Source organism: Sminthopsis crassicaudata, chromosome 3 (genome assembly GCF_048593235.1).
Source record: "Sminthopsis crassicaudata isolate SCR6 chromosome 3, ASM4859323v1, whole genome shotgun sequence".
In the NCBI taxonomy this organism is placed as follows: Eukaryota; Metazoa; Chordata; class Mammalia; order Dasyuromorphia; family Dasyuridae; genus Sminthopsis; species Sminthopsis crassicaudata.
Window position 1 is genome coordinate 219,067,341 of NC_133619.1, and position 16,233 is coordinate 219,083,573.

Consider the following 16,233-nt stretch of genomic DNA (forward strand, 5'->3'; position numbering starts at 1 on the left):
TTTAGGTGATGGTTATAGGACATGAGAGTTTTTGTTTACCAATTTAAGATATGACTATTACAACTAAGTAAATTTAGGTGGAACTTATTTTCTTAATGTAAGCTGATTTGTAAACTTTCCCATTTTTCTGGGTATAAAACTAATTTTTCTACCTCTGACTGGTGCAGCTTTGTAGTTTAAGCATATCATTTCACTAGCTGAGCTGATCTAAATTTATAACCAAGTCCAAATAGCAAGACTTAAGCATTTTATCTTAATTAATTAATAATTTATTATTGATTAAATCATATTTATCATTTATTCTTATATCAAAGAAAATTTTGAAACCATTATTATAACCTTAAAAAAATAAAATATACTTAATGAAATAACAGCTTTTAGAAACTCTTTAACAGCTGAGTTTATAATCTAACAGTTAATAAGTGAGAACACTTTCCCCCCTAAGTTTCATGGTGTAAAGCATGCACTTGGAAATACATAATAAGGTTCTACCAGGTTAGATTCACAATTGCTATGATTAAATTAGTACAAAGTCTGTTGGGCTAAATATTATAATCCATTGCTGTTAAAATTTCTCATTTTAGTATTCCAGGTGGAAGACCAGTAAAGTATTATGATTTTTTGGCCTAGGGTGAAGATTCTAAGAAATTTGGTCTGAAGCTGGCAGTGTTTGGTCCTTCCTCTTCAGGCTTAAGTCCTTGAGAATTTTCACAGAACACAGAGTTAACATAGCAAAACAAATATAACAAAATATAAAAAAAGTTAATATGACAAAAAGCAAATCCTCAAAGAGATGGGAGTACTTATTTGTTTCCTAAAGAATCTATGTGGGTCAAGAAACAACAGTTAGAAACTCTATAAAATTGTGCATACTCTTTGATCCAGCAGTACCTCGATTGGGTCTCCATCCAAAAAGGATCATGAACGAGGGAAAAGGACTCACATGTGCAAAAATATTTGTAATAGCCTTTTTTTGGGGTGGCAAAGAATTGAAAAATGAATGGATGTCCATTAATGGGGGAATGGTGAATAAGTTATAGTATATTAAAATAATGGAATATTATTGTTCTATAAGAAATGATGAACAGGCTGGTTTTAGAAAAGTCTGGAAAGATGTACTTGAACCTATCCCTAGTGAAGCAAGCAAACTAAACTAACATTGTAGATAGCAACAACAACATTGGATGATGATCAGTTATGATAGATTTGGCTCTTCACAGCAATTCAATGATCCAAAGCAATTCCAATAAACTTTGGATGGAAAAGGTTATCTCTGAAGAGAGAGAACTATGGAGACTGAATGCAGATCGAAGCATACTAATTTTACTTATTTTTTCTTGTGGTTTTTCCCTTTTGTTCTGATTTTTCTCTGTCAATGTGACTCATCTGGAAATATGTAAAAAAAATGCTTGTGCTTGTATAACCTAAAAAAATAAAATAAAAAGGAGCAACAGTTAGAACTGAACATGGAAATGATTGGTTTAAGATTGGAAAAAGAGTATGACAAAGCTGTATATTATAACCTTATTTATTTAGCTCATGTGCAGAGTACATCATACTAAATGCCAAGTTACATAAATCAAAAGTTGGAATTAAGGTTGCCAGGAGAAATATCAACAATCTTAGACATGCAGATGATTCTGAAGTATATGAGAAACATGACCTGTAATTGATTAGAAAGAATTCAAGGAGATTCTCTTATAATCACAAAAAGACTTTTTTAATGCAGTCTATGAACTCTAAGAGAATATAGTAAAATATTAGAAAACTGGGAGAGCTTATATAGTGGAATTTGGGGCTTCACTCAGCAAGATAACAGCCTATGTGGAGGAGCAAGGCTGTCAAGTATAGGAAAGAGATAAGTAGTCAGGATGTAGTCTTTTCCTGATCGCTAGAGGGAGGTGAGAGGTCAGAATGTCATCAGGTAAAGAGTCAGGATGCAGCTTTCCCAAAGGACAATTAAGGCCAAATGGGGAATCTGGATGTGGTTTTTCACAAAAGACAATTAAGGAGCTAGGATGTCAATCAGGTAAGGATACAGGAAAGAGATTTTTGCAAGGTCTTGTCAAAAGATAAAAAATTATTGTTCCACTTTCCCTAGTTATTATATGCAATTTTGAATAGTCTCCAGGGTCTGACCCATCAATACCACTTAGATGGCAGAAAGTGAAGAGGAAACTTCTTGATGATGGTGAAAGAGAAGAGTGCAAAAGCTGGTTTAAAGCTTAACATCATCCCCCCCCCCCCACACACACACACAAACCAACAACAAAAAAGTATCAACTTAGCACTTAGTAAGAACCTAAGATCTCATTATCTCGTTAGCACTTAGTGAACCTAACAGATATGGATTGAATCTTTTTGTAAAATTAAATTACGGTACTTTAGACTGTTTGAAGAGCTAGTAAGATTTTATTACTCTGCTTTTCACAGACGGAAACATTTTAAGAGATCCTTGCTATACCAAAATCTCATAAAATTATCACCATTTCTATTATGCTTCGAAATAAAAAAAGTTTTCAGACATGTTTACATCAATCTTTTAACAATTAAATCTATAATCCAAAAAAATCAAAAAAGTTCATTTTTGTAACAATATTTCTAATATCATGAATTATCAGACAGAGTACTATTAAGTGCTATGTTTATCCACATTACAAATGAGCAAACTGAGGTAATGCAACTTGCTTTAAAATCACACAGCTATCAAATTTCCTGAAATTGGAATATAACTGGGACTTTCCTGGTCCATGCATTTTCCCAACATTTTGTCTGAATGCCAAACAGTAGATTCTGATTTATCACCATTCTCCTACTACAAAGTCACATTCCCCCTTAAAATGAAACCAGAATAAAGTCAAACACATCTGGAACTAATTATACAAATGGTATCATCTCACTTTTTTTTTTTTTTAATGCTGTTTACCAATTAAAAGATTTTAAAAGGCAATCTTGTGGTGAGTTCTGATCTACCACAATTCTGATTTAGTTTCAGGACATATTTCAACTAAATTAAAAAAGGATTTTATAATTACTAATGGTAATATTTAAAAACTCAAAAAAAAAAAATTCTGGCAGAGCTTCAGGATTTAGAATTCATTGTTGTCAATTCACTCTCAGCTTCCTATAGCTTTTCTCTATCTATTTTCAAATCACCCAAGAATCTGACCATGTTCTTGTCCACACTCTTCTTACTTGCTGAGAAGGTGAGTGATAGAGTGGTAGCCATAGAAGGCAGCTTTGAATTCACTTTCCCCCTGCTTATTACAATTAAAACCAAATCCTCCTTCAACTTTTCTTCTTCTTCATCTTCTCTTTTCAAAAACTTTCTTTTTCCTGTTCAAGTTCTAAATTCCTTATATTTCAATAATATCCCAGTTTATAGAGCTGAATTTCTCCTTTAATACAAAAAGTTGTTAGTCAAAGTATCAATGGATTACTAAACTATTTCCTAAGTTGTATAATTGTATGGTTCCTTTCAACTCTGGTGCCTTTAACAACTAATCTCTATTGAATTATTGTTTGATTTATTACAAATCTAATATTACCTAGGACATGAAAGCATTTTGTATTTCTCCCACTCTCTGAGAAGGAGAGACACATACTGCTCATTCCCAGTCCCAATATATGCTGAAATTTGTGAGAGCTCAAAAATCCATTAAGATATTCTTCGTAATTACAAATAAAACAAAACTTTAAAACACAGCCTTTCAAACCGGGAGGTTTGTAGTGGCTTAGACTCCTGTTAAGGTACAGGAAGTGGGGTGGGGAAAGGGGGTTGGGTTCTGAGTTCTCTCAGCCTTGGTTAACAACTAATAAAAACGCCAGATCTATTCAAATAACAAAATGTCTTTCATGAGAATAACATAAAGCAATTTTCCAAATTAAAATTGTACTTAGTACCTTTTCTTTTCTATTTTCTTTCTCTTCAGCTTTTTAGAATATGGAGAGAGTTAATATTCTGTAATTTCCAATTCAAGAGAGTTGCGTTTTCTAATTCTTAACATTTCTTATATAAAGTTTTTATAGTGGAAGTGGAAACATTTTCAAACATTTGTGTTTGACTTTCTGAATTGTTTGCACTTAAAGCCAATGTAGAGAAAACATAATCAAAATATGTTTTAAGGGATAATAACTTTTTTCCAGTTTTTAAACACAAAGAAAAGAGGTTCTGACCAAAATGGGGGAAAGAATGGATTACTGTGTAACATTAATTATTAAATTACACAGCATAACATTAATTTTCTTCATTGATCTTGATACTTATTCCAAAGTGAGACAAAGCAGAAAAAAAATCCAATGAACAAAATCCTTAATGATATTAATATTAAATAAGACATTAGTAAGGAAGCTATAACACACCCTATTGAAAAGATTTTATACTGTGACCAGGTTGAATTTATATCAGGAATTCAGAGTTGGTTAATATAAGGAATATTATAACATGTTAGTAACAATATGTTAATAATGCATATTATTAACAAAAATAATAAAATCCTTATGATATTTCCAATTTTCTCTGCCTTCTGCCTGTGATATTGATATCCTCTGAGATCCTGTGTTTATTGATTCCCTTTTGGGACCACTATTTTAACAAGGATCTGAATTATATTTCACCTCATTCACAATGGGATGCTGTCTTTAATCTCTTCCTCCTCCTGCCTGCTGTTTAGATACCCTTCCTCGTCCCCTTTTCTAGTTCCCACTTTATATGATTTCTTCCCTTAGAAAATAAGATTCTTGAGGATAGGGATTGTTTTATTTGCTAATATTCTCAAAGATAAATATAGTGCATCACTTAAAAAGTACTTCTCTCCATCTCTCTGTCTCTGTCTCTGTCTTCAAAAGATATAATCACAAATATATAAACTTATTTCACACATGAAAGGAACAATCACTCTTTCCTCTTGTATCATCTCAGTCTCTGGGGAGGGAAGATTAGATTCATAGTTTCATTCACTTCCTATAGAGCATACTCCCAGTTCCAAATCCAAAAGAAGTCTTTGTTTATCTGTCTCTTTCTCCCCTCCTCCTGTAAAAAGCTTTTGACAAAATCTAATTCCTACTTCTGTTAGAAAGCATAGGAATAAACGGACCTTTTTGCAGTTGGTAAATAGTGTTTATCTAAATCCAAAACCACTATTAGACATGTAACCCAGACTTGTCTTCTGAGTATATCCAGTTTGGCTAATATGGAGCCCAGACTACCCCAATGTGAATGGGAGTAGCCTTATTGATTAGCCTTTCCAGAAATGCAACTCCATCAACATGAGAAAAAAGAATTCAAGGAAATAAGAATAGGCAAAGAGGAAATGAAAACTATCATTTTAAAAGATGATATTGAAAGTCTACCTATAGAACTTGTAAAGGGCTGAAACTCTGAATAGGTGCACTGGAATCAGACAACCAAGCACTTAAGGCTAATTACCATTTGGACAATACCCTATTAGCATATGCTTGGAAAATGGCCTTTCTCACTATTCTGTGCTGGCTTGATCTTTTGATCAAGATAATACAGATAATCCTAGGAGAGATTAGGGGGTGGAGTAAAACAATCCAGGGTCACTTTGGAGGAGAATGAGAAGGGAGGTTGGTGGAGTTTCCTCCATCTCCTTTATTTCTCTTCCTAAAGACCACGGACTTTTGCTGATCCTGTCTCTGGCTGATCCTGAGGTCATCAAGGAGTGAACTCAGTCTTCACAGAACTCAAAAGCATTAACTAAAATTAATTGAAGCAACAACTTTAGCAAAGTCACAGAATATAAAATAAACTCACATAAATCGTAAGCATTTCTGTATGTTACCAACAACACCTAGCAGAAAGAGAGTATGTATAAAATATAGTATGTATAAAATATTTGGTGGCCCATTTACCTAAACATACTCAAGAACTGTATGACTATAAGTACAGATGAAAATGTCAGAACTAAATTAATTTACGTATTCAGTACCATATCAATTAGATTCCAAAGGATTACTCTATAAAGTTAGAAGAAAGTAAGAATGAAATTAATGTGGAGGGACAAGGTCACCAATCTTAGGGGAAATAATATTTTAAAAAATTGGGAAAGAAGGACATTGAGCAGTACCAGATCTTAAACTATACTACAAAATAATAATACTCAAAACTATGTGGTGCTGGTTTAAAAAAAGATTGGCATATCAATGGAATAAATTAGATATCTAACACAGAGAAACCGAGTGTAGAGTTTGATAAACCCAAACATCTCAGCTACTGGAATAAAGATTTACTGTTTGACAAAATTGTTGGGAAAACTGTAAAAGTCTAGCAGGAATTATCTATAGACCAGCACCTCTCACCATATATAAAGATAAGTTCCAATTGAATATTTGATAGGTATAAAAATAAACAAATGAGAGGTTCATAAAAGTAAATAGATTTCACAATTATGGATGGGAAAAGACTTTATGATAAACAGTGGAAGGGGAGGAGAAAGAAAATAGACATTTTAAAAATGTCTACTCTGTGGCAATCAGTGTGCTAAGTGCTTTGCAAATATTGTCCTGTTTAAGCTTCACAATAACCCTGTAGAGTAGGTGATACTATTATTCCCATCTTATAATTAATTAAACTGAGGGAAACAGAAACTAAATGACTTGTCCAGTGTCATTAAGGTTCATATTTGAATCTGTCTTCCTGATTCCAGGCCCAGTATTCTATACATAGAATAATAAAAGGACAATTTTGATTCCATAGAATTAAAAAGGTTTTACACAAACACAACTAATGTGGTTAAAATTAGAGGAACTAATTTTTGCATCATTTGAAACTAAGTCTCAAAAGACACTAACTATTGCATATCTTTTGATGTAATGATTCCTCTCTAGGGCATATTAAAGCTGTCAAAGAAAGAAGCAAAGGACCCATATGTACAGAAATACAACCCATGTCTCAAAACCTCTTGCATGGGCTTATAAATTGAAAAATGAAATAAAAATTTTAAAAATTGTTCAATGTTATAGATAAAATTAAATGTGTTGTGCAAACGTTACTACTACTTAACATTCTGTCTTCATAAAGAATTCCTTCAGTTTAAAAATTTTTTTCCAGCAAATTTTTATAATACACACACACACACACACACACACACACACACACACATACACACACACACATACACACGGAACTGATTTAAATTTATAAAAACAAAAGCTATTCTCCAAAAGATAGGTGGTATAATATAAGGCTCTGCATAGGCAATTCTCAAAGGAAAAAAATCAAGGCAACAATAATTGTATGAAAAAAACTCCTTAAATCATTAATAATGAATCAAATGTGAGTTAAAGGAACTTTAAGGTTCTGCCTCAAATACCTCAAACCCATTAGATTGACAAAGATGACAAAAATGGAATATGATCATTGTTGGAAGGGTTATGAGAAAATAGATACACTAATGAATTGTAAGGGCTTGCCCAGGGTCACACAGCTAGGAAGTGTTTAGTGCTTGAGACCAGATTTGAACTCAGATCCTCCTGACATCAGGCTGGTGCTCTATCCACTGGGCCACCTAGCTGCCCCTAATGTACATAACATTTGACCCAATGATACTACTATTGGATTGCTAACACAAAAAAATTTAACAAAGAGAGAAAATACCCACATGTACAAAAATGCTTATTGCAATAATTTTTGTCATAATAGTAAACTTGAAACTAAAGGAGTGCTTCTCAAGTGGGGAATGATTGGACATATTATGATATATAAATGTAATGAAATATTATTGGCTATAATTTATCCTTTGTTCTTGAAAAGGACAATGACATCAGGGAGATGATACCATGATATGGACTGAATTGAATTTAAGTGAGGCAGGGCTATGCAAGGTCATCTGATTCACTTTTCCCGCCAATGCTATCTGGGTTCAGTAGCCAGATATAGATCAGGACCACTGGAGAACCCCTCTATACCTCTTTCCATCCTTTTAATATTCCCTTCTTCCCTCCCTTCTTTCCTCCCTCCCTTCCTTCTTTCCTCCTTCCCATCTTTCCTTTCTCCTCTCCCTCCTTTCTTTCTTTCCTCCCTTCCCCCTCCCTCCCTTTCTTCTTTCCTTCCTTCTTTCCTCCCTCCCTCCCTTCCTTCTTTTCTCCCTGCCTTCTTCTTTCCTCCCTTCCTCCTTCTTTCCTCCCTTCCTCCTTCCCTTTCTCCCTTCCTTACTTTCTCTCTCCCTCACTTCCTTCTTTCCTCCCTTCCTCCTCCCTTCCCTTAACAATAGGAACAATAGGTTCCCAAAAAATAAAAAAGAAAAGAAAAAGGAGCTACTGAATTTTTTTCAATGTACAGAAGAGAACAGAAGGAAGGCCAGGAGGAAACATATATATGTGTGGGAAAAGGGTGAAGAACTTATAGCACATATTGATCAGAGACTGTTTACTAAAGTAGACCAAGCCTACTGGGCCTCAGTTTCGGCTTCTCCAGAATCATGTGATTTTAGATAAGGCCTAAACAACATTCCATTGTCCAACATGGCCGAAGAAGCTGTAAATCACCTTGTCTACTACCAATTAGGGGTACAGTAGACTTATGTGACCAATCACAACATAAAGAGGGTAGGATTTTGGAGATTCTTTGTCTGAAATGTATAAAAGCTATAAGCATTTTCAAGGCTCTGGCCCTATCCTGCTGTGAAATTTGGCTCACAGACCAGAATGGGGTCTGCTTCTTGAGATTCTAATAAATAATTCATCTTTCTATGAGTGATCTCTGAGTAGTCAATTTGGGTAGGTCTTCTTGTCCTAAAGAGTTGGGGGCTCGTCTGGGATGGAATCTTTGGGGGAGATGGCTGTGTGCACCCTGAACAGGGATGGGTGCCTACAGAGAGTTTTCTCCATGGTCTTTGGCTCTGGGTGAGCAGCCTCCCTCCCCTCTTAGATAACGACCTGAGGTGGAGATACTCAGTGGAAAGCAGAACTGAAGATTGAAGAAAGAGGGCAATGGACAAGTCCTGACCGCCGGCATAGTCTAGAAGATTTATGCGTAGCTCTAGAGGTAAGCTCGAGTCAGAACTTGGGGAGTCTATTGGCGGAGGGAGAGACAAGCTCTCTAAAAGAAGTGGAGGACTGCTCAGACTCCAAGGAAAGGGCTTCTGAGAGTGCTCTCGGGTGACTGTTGGTGTGAGGGTGACCTACACTGGTACTATGGGAAAATAGCAGTCCATGGATTTATGTCAGGACATTAGGGAATTCAAGAAAAGTAGAACTCTGTGTCTGTCTGTATGTGTATGTTTGTCTGCTTTGCATTTTTTGTTCTGTGTCAAAAGTTAGCAAGCTCATAAGAGATAAGAATTCAGCCTCTGTGTTACAGGCTTAGAAAAATATCAGGCTGAATTGTGGGAATTGGAATTCATTCAAAGTAGTAATTCTTTCAGAGTGCCTCAGGTAGAAAGAAAAGAATTTTGAAAAATATTTTTTCTTTTTCTCTTCCCCTGCCTCTGGCTTTGCAGGAGGAGGGAGAGAAGAGGGAAAATAAAGTTTGGAAAGTTTTGAGAAAATAGAACAGTGGTTATCACTCCTATAAACAAGGGGCCCTGTTATTAGAACTCCGGCTTCCGGGAATCTTGCCAAAAAAAAAAAAAAAAAAAAAAAAAAAAAAAAATATATATATATATATATATATATATATATATATTCTAGGTAAAACAATAATTGGTGCTTAACTCTTTCCTGGCTTACTAAAGAAAAGAAGTTTGAATGGAATATCTAGGTAAATTTTAGGAAATTTCACAAACTAAAGTACTGGTTAATTTTAAAATAATTTTAAATTGGCATGTGTGTTAAGATTGGAAATAAGAAGTTGCAGATATTGCAAAGAAGGAATAAAAATAGAGTAAGGGAGGTAAATAGCTGAACATGGGGGCTCTCTGACCTGTTGGAGCTGTGGGAAAACTAGGCATACTTCTAAAAATAAAGAAAAATCATTATTAGCAAGTTTGCTTTAATGGGATTAGAGAACAGAAAATTTAAGAAGGGTAAACTGGGTAATTGTCTGCAACATTTGATTAAGAGTTTTAAGAACAATGGTTAAGAAATTTGGCAATTGGTTATTTTCATCTTGCAACTATGCTTGGTATAAAATTTTTGTGATTTTAAACTTTTTAACCTGTTGTACCAATTTGTAAGTAAAAGAACAACAACAACAAAACTTGACTATTTTAAACTGATGGGGAAGTTTTCCCAGAAAAGTAGATTTTCAAAGTCTGCTAATCTGCTTAATGCCACCTGGGAAAAAGAAGTTTCTGCTAGTGGTTTTGAAGCACTCAGGCAGAAGGAAGAAAAAAAAAAAAAAAAAAACTATTTGGTTTGCTTCTGAAACATTGAGTAATTTGTTAACATTATGGATTATGTTTACTGGACATGTGAGTTTTATAGAGTTATTAGTTATTTACTTATATTATAAATCTTGAAGTTTAAAGCTTAAAAAAGGATTTAAAGAAAAGGGACAAAAGATATTGATTTACAAAAGTAATTAATAGTTTAAATGGAGCATCTAGTCAGAAGAGTTATTGGTTTGGGAGTTATTGGTTTTAAAGTATGTTGGAAAAGGTTTAAGTAAGTAAGCATTGGGAGGAGAGAGACAGAGAGGACAGGAGAATGAAGGTGATTTAAGAAGGATTGATTAGTGGGAGCAAATGATTTCAAGAAGAAATCAGTGGGAAAAAGAAGGAACTGGTTGGAAAGGGGAGTCACGGAGAGATGACTGTGAGACAGGATGTGTTTTTGCAGGGGGAAAGCAGCAGTGGGAAGCTGCAGCTGTTTTTGGTTGAAGAAAGCAAACTGATAAAGGGTCAAGCTGCTCTTACAAGATGTTAATTGATTGAACATTTGTTTCCTTAGATACATAATGATTTTTGTGTCTAAAAAATATGATCAGAAATGTGATATATAGTCTGAAAGGGCTATTTAAAAAAAAAGTTTGATGTTTTTAAGAACTTTTCAGATTCTTTTATGTGAAAACAGGAAGTTTTAATTAACTGTATTGATGCCAATTATTTAGAGGGACTCCAAGGATAATAGTTTTTGCCTTTGTCCTTTTGAAAATGTTTTTGTTATGGACAATATGTAGTTTGGGATTTTTCTGTTTATTGGGTATTAAAAAAAAAGCAAAATGATTGATATAATTCAATTTATGCAACATCTATTTGGGTATATAAGAATTGTATGAACATTCTGGGATAAATTTCTTATTGTTAAAAGTCTTACAAAATGTAGATGATCTTTTTGTGACAGGAAGAAAAAAGACTGACCTTGTCCAAGTCACTATCAGTTTGTTAAATTATTTAGGAGCACAGGGACTGAGAATTTCTCAAGACAACTTGCAATTTGTGAAATGTGAGGTAAAATATTTAGGTCATTGTATAAATGAAGGGAAAAAGAAATTAGATCCTATAAATTATTTGAGGGAAAGAATGGAAACAGTAAAGGTAAGGGATTGGCACACAGGGCATTAGTCACTGAAATTTTGATAACCTTATGTTACCTAAGAACGTTGTAGTGATTCAGGTGCAGGGGCACCAAAGAGGAGATTCATTTGAGATAAGGAGAAATTGCTTTGCAGATGAGGAGGCAAAGTGGCCTGGAGAAGAGGAATCTGTAAGTACAGAGGAGATGATGGTGCTAATTCTGGCATTTCTGCCTCAAATGCCTCCACCTTCCCTTACCCCAGAAGAGAAGCAGGAAATCTAAAGCCTTGGCGCTCAGGAGGATAAAGAGGGGCACTGGCTCTTCCTTGACGGCAGAGAGGTACTGACCACAGCAGGTATGAGATGTGTGCTCCAACATTTACATCAGGGCAGTCATTGGGGTGTCCAAAAATCCTGTGTGATGTGGTGCTGACTAGGTTTGTGGCACTGGCTTATACACAATAGCAGGCAACTGGTCAGTGGGTGTCCTGTTTGTCAGAGGATGAATAGGACGGCCCAATGACAAGTCCAAAAAGGAGGAAGGTCCCCTGGTATCAGGCCTTTCCAAAGCATACAGGTGGACTTTACCAAGCTGCCATCAGTGGGGTGTCTCAAATAACTGTTGGTCGTAGTGGACCATCTGACCTTATGGGTGGAGACCATTTCCCTTGCCTGGGCAACAGCCTCAGCAATTGTAAAAGTACTCCTTGAGCATATCATTCTGGGGTATGGGATGGTGGAGCAGATAGATTTAGACCAAGGCACCTGTTTCATAGCTGAGATCCTCCAATCTGTGGCCCAAGCTCTAGAAATATTATGGGACTTACACACTTCATAGCATCTGCCCTCATCAGGTAAAGTGGAAAGGATGGATAAGGAAATTAAACAGCAACTGACTGAATTGGCTGAGACACAATTGCCCTGGACCAAGTGCCTTCCCCTTGCCTTATTAAGAATTAGAACAAAACCCCTGAAGAGATGTGGGATTATCACCTTATGAGTTATTGTATGGTCACCCTTATCCAAAAGGGATTCAAAATTCTTCCTTGGATCCCATATTTGAAATCAAGGATTAGTTTTTAAGGAAATATGTCATGTCTTTAGTGTACCATCTGAAAACTTTATAACTAAAAGGACTTATTTCTCAGACTCTTCCCTTAGGATTCACAGTGCATAAGTTCTAGCTTGGAGACTGGGTCCTGGTTCGGACATGGAAGGAGAACAAGCTGACCCTGAGCTGGAAAGGACTGTTCCAGATCCTGTTGACTTCAGATACAGCAGTGCTACACAGGAAAGAAGGTGGACTCAGCATACCAGAATTAAAGGACTGGTGGACACTCCAAGGGTGTGGACTTCCCAACTGAATGCAGAGAACAAGCTGAGACAAACACTAAAAAGGAACTGATGAATTGTGCATGTAAAATGTTGATAGTGGTATTGATCTGGGGTATCTTATTGGGGTACTGCCTAAATCAAACAGGTGCAGGGCTATGGATGGGAGAAAATAAGTGTGAATGGACTTTTACTCATCGACCAGAGAGGGTAGATATCATAGATTGTGGTAAGCATAGAAACAGATGGAGCAAGTTAAATATTGTTTGTAATGATGGGTCAGTGATTAATTGTGTCTACCAGCATTCATTAGGGGTAATGGGGACAAACTGGTGATGATGAGGAGATAAACAAGCAATGTGTAGAGATGTTAATTGAATTTGGCCATGTAAGTTCTTCATGAAGAAATATATATATATACACACAAATATATTTATGAATAACAGGGGGGACTGTGTGGGAAAAGGGTGAAGAACTTATAGCACATATTGATCAGAGACTGTTTACTAAAGTAGACCAAGCCTACTAGGCCTCAGTTTTTCGGCTTCTCCAGAATCATGTGATTTTAGATAAGGCCTAAACAACATTCCATTGTCCAACATGGCCGAAGAAGCTGTAAATCACCTTGTCTACTACCAATTAGGGGTACAGTAGACTTATGTGACCAATCACAACATATAGAGGGTGGGATTTTGGAGATTCTTTGTCTGAAATGTATAAAAGCTATAAGCATTTTCAAGGCTCTGGCCCTCTCCTGCTGTGAAATTTGGCTCATAGACCAGGATGGGGTGCTTCTCGAGATTTTAATAAATAATTCTTCTTTCTATGAGTGATCTGTGAGTAGTCAATTTGGGTAGTTCTTCTTGTCCCAAACAATATATAATTTTGAAATTTATATATTGAATTTATTATGTAATTTAAAGGAAAAGCAAGATATAATGAAGATTAACAGTTTCAAGTAAAATCCTCTTTTTTATTTTACTTTGAATTTGGAAAGACTCATTAAGATCACATTAGACAAAATATTTTAAAATTTTATTGAGATATTCCTACTTCTGAAGTATCTTTATTCTCTCTTTAAGATTTATGTCATACGTGGCTCTTTTTTTTTTTTTTTAGAATTTTTTTTCACAGTATATATGCATGAGTAATTTTTTTTTTATAATATTATCCCTTGTATTCATTTTTCCAAATTATCCCCCCCCCCTCCATTCCCTCCCCCGGATGACAGGCAATCCCATACATTTTACATGTGTTACAATAAAACCTAGATACAATATATATGTGTAAATAGCATTTTCTTGTTGCACATTAAGTATTAGATTCCGAAGGTATAAGTAACCTGGGTAGATAGACAGTAGTGCTAACAATTTACATTCACTTCCCAGTGTTCCTTCTCTGGGTGTAGTTGTTTCTGTCCATCATTGATCAACTGGAAGTGAGTTGGATCTTCTTTATGTTGAAGTTATCCACTTCCATCAGAATGCATCTTCATACAGCATTGAAGTATACAGCGATCTTCTGGTTCTATTCCATTTCACTCAGCATCAGTTGATGTAAGTCTCTCCAAGCCTCTCTGTATTCCTCCTGCTGGTCATTTCTTACAAAGCAATAGTATTACATAACTTTCATATACCATAATTTACCCAACCATTCTCCAATTGATGGGCATCCATTCAACTTCCAGTTTCTAGCTACAACAAAAAGAGCTGCCACAAACATTTTGGTACACACAGGTCCCTTTCCGCTCTTTAGTATTTCTTTGGGATATAAGCCCAGTAGTAGTACGGCTGGGTCAAAGGGTATGCACAGTTTGATAACTTTTTGGGCATAGTTCCAAATTGCTCTCTAGAATGGTTGGACTCTTTCACAACTCTACCAACAATGCATCAGTGGCCCAGTTTTCCCACATCCCCTCCAACATTCATCATTATTTGTTCCTGTCATCTTAACCAATCTGATAGGTGTATAGTGGTATCTCAGAGTTGTCTTAATTTGCATTTCTCTGATCAGTAGTGATTTGGAACACTCTTTCATATGAGTGGATATAATTTCAATTTCATCATCTGAGAATTGCCTGTTCATATCCTTTGACCATTTATCAATTGGAGAATGGTTTGATTTCTTATAAATTAGGGTTAGTTCTCTGTATATTTTGGAAATGAGACCTTTATCAGAACCTTTAACTGTAAAAATATTTTCCCAATTTGTTACTTCCCTTCTAATCTTGTTTGCATTAGTATTGTTTGTTCAGAAACTTTTTAGTTTGATGTAATCAAAATCTTCTATTTTGTGATCAATAATGATCTCTAGTTCTCCTCTGGTCATAAATTCCTTCCTCTTCCATAGGTCTGAGAGGTAGACCATTCTCTGTTCCTCTAATATATTTATGATCTCATTCTTTATGTCTAAATCATGGACCCATTTTGATCTTATCTTGGTATATGGTGTTAAGTGTGGATCCATATCTAATTTCTGCCATACTAATTTCCAGTTTTCCCAACAGTTTTTTTTCCAAATAATGAATTTTTATCCTTAATGTTGGTATCTTTGAGTTTGTCAAAGACTAGATTGCTATAGATGTACCCTTTTTTGTCCTTTGTTATCTAATCTGTTCCACTGATCTACCGTTCTATTTCTTAGCCAATACCAAATGGTTTTGGTGACTGCTGCTATATAATATAGCTTTAGATCAGGTACACTTAGACCACCTTCCTCTGACTTTTTTTTCATTAGTTCCCTTGCAATTCTCGACCTTTTATTCTTCCATATGAATTTTGTTGTTATTTTTTCTAGGTCATTAAAATAGTTTCTTGGGAGTCTGATTGGTATAGCACTGAATAAATAGATTAGTTTGGGGAGTATTGTCATCTTGATTATATTTGCTCGGCCTATCCAGGAGCATTGAATGTCTTTCCAATTATTTAAATTTGACTTTATTTTTGTGGCAAGTGTTTTGTAATTTTGCTCATATAATTCCTGACTATTCTTTATACGTGGCTCTTTTCAACAATGAAATGATTCAGGCCTGTTCCAATGATTGTATGATGATGAGAGCCATCTACACACAGAGAGAAGACTGGGAACTGAGTGGATTACAATATAGCATTTACACTCTTTTTGTTATGGTTTCCTTGAATGTTATTTCTTTCTCATTTTTTAAAAAACTTTTTGATCTGATTTTTCTTGTGCAGCAAGATAATTGTATAAATATGTATGCCTATATTGGATTTAACATATATTTTTACCTTGTTTAACATGTATTGGGTTACATGCCATCTAGGGGAAAGGGTGGAGGGAAGCGTGGGAGAATTGAAACACAAGGATTTTCAAGGATCAATGTTGAAAAAATTATCCTCACACATGTTTTGAAAGTAAAAAAACTTCAATTAACAAAAAGAAAAAAAAAAGATTTATGCCATAGGAATTTACTGAGAGGATAAAAAAAGAAATAAGCAAAAAACCCACCCCCAAAAAACAAAAA

The 16,233-nt window shown here is 35.1% G+C and overlaps 1 long non-coding RNA gene across 1 annotated transcript in view; it reads left to right on the forward strand.

The window, feature by feature from the left end:
- The window catches only part of LOC141561041 (uncharacterized), a 38,698-nt gene extending 25,268 nt beyond the window's left edge, over positions 1-13,430 (forward strand). Inside the window, exons 3-4 of the long non-coding RNA XR_012487945.1 lie at positions 8,891-9,007; positions 12,566-13,430. This is a non-coding gene — a long non-coding RNA (uncharacterized LOC141561041). The remainder of the gene's footprint in view (positions 1-8,890; positions 9,008-12,565) is intronic.
- The last annotated feature ends 2,803 nt before the right edge of the window (positions 13,431-16,233 follow it).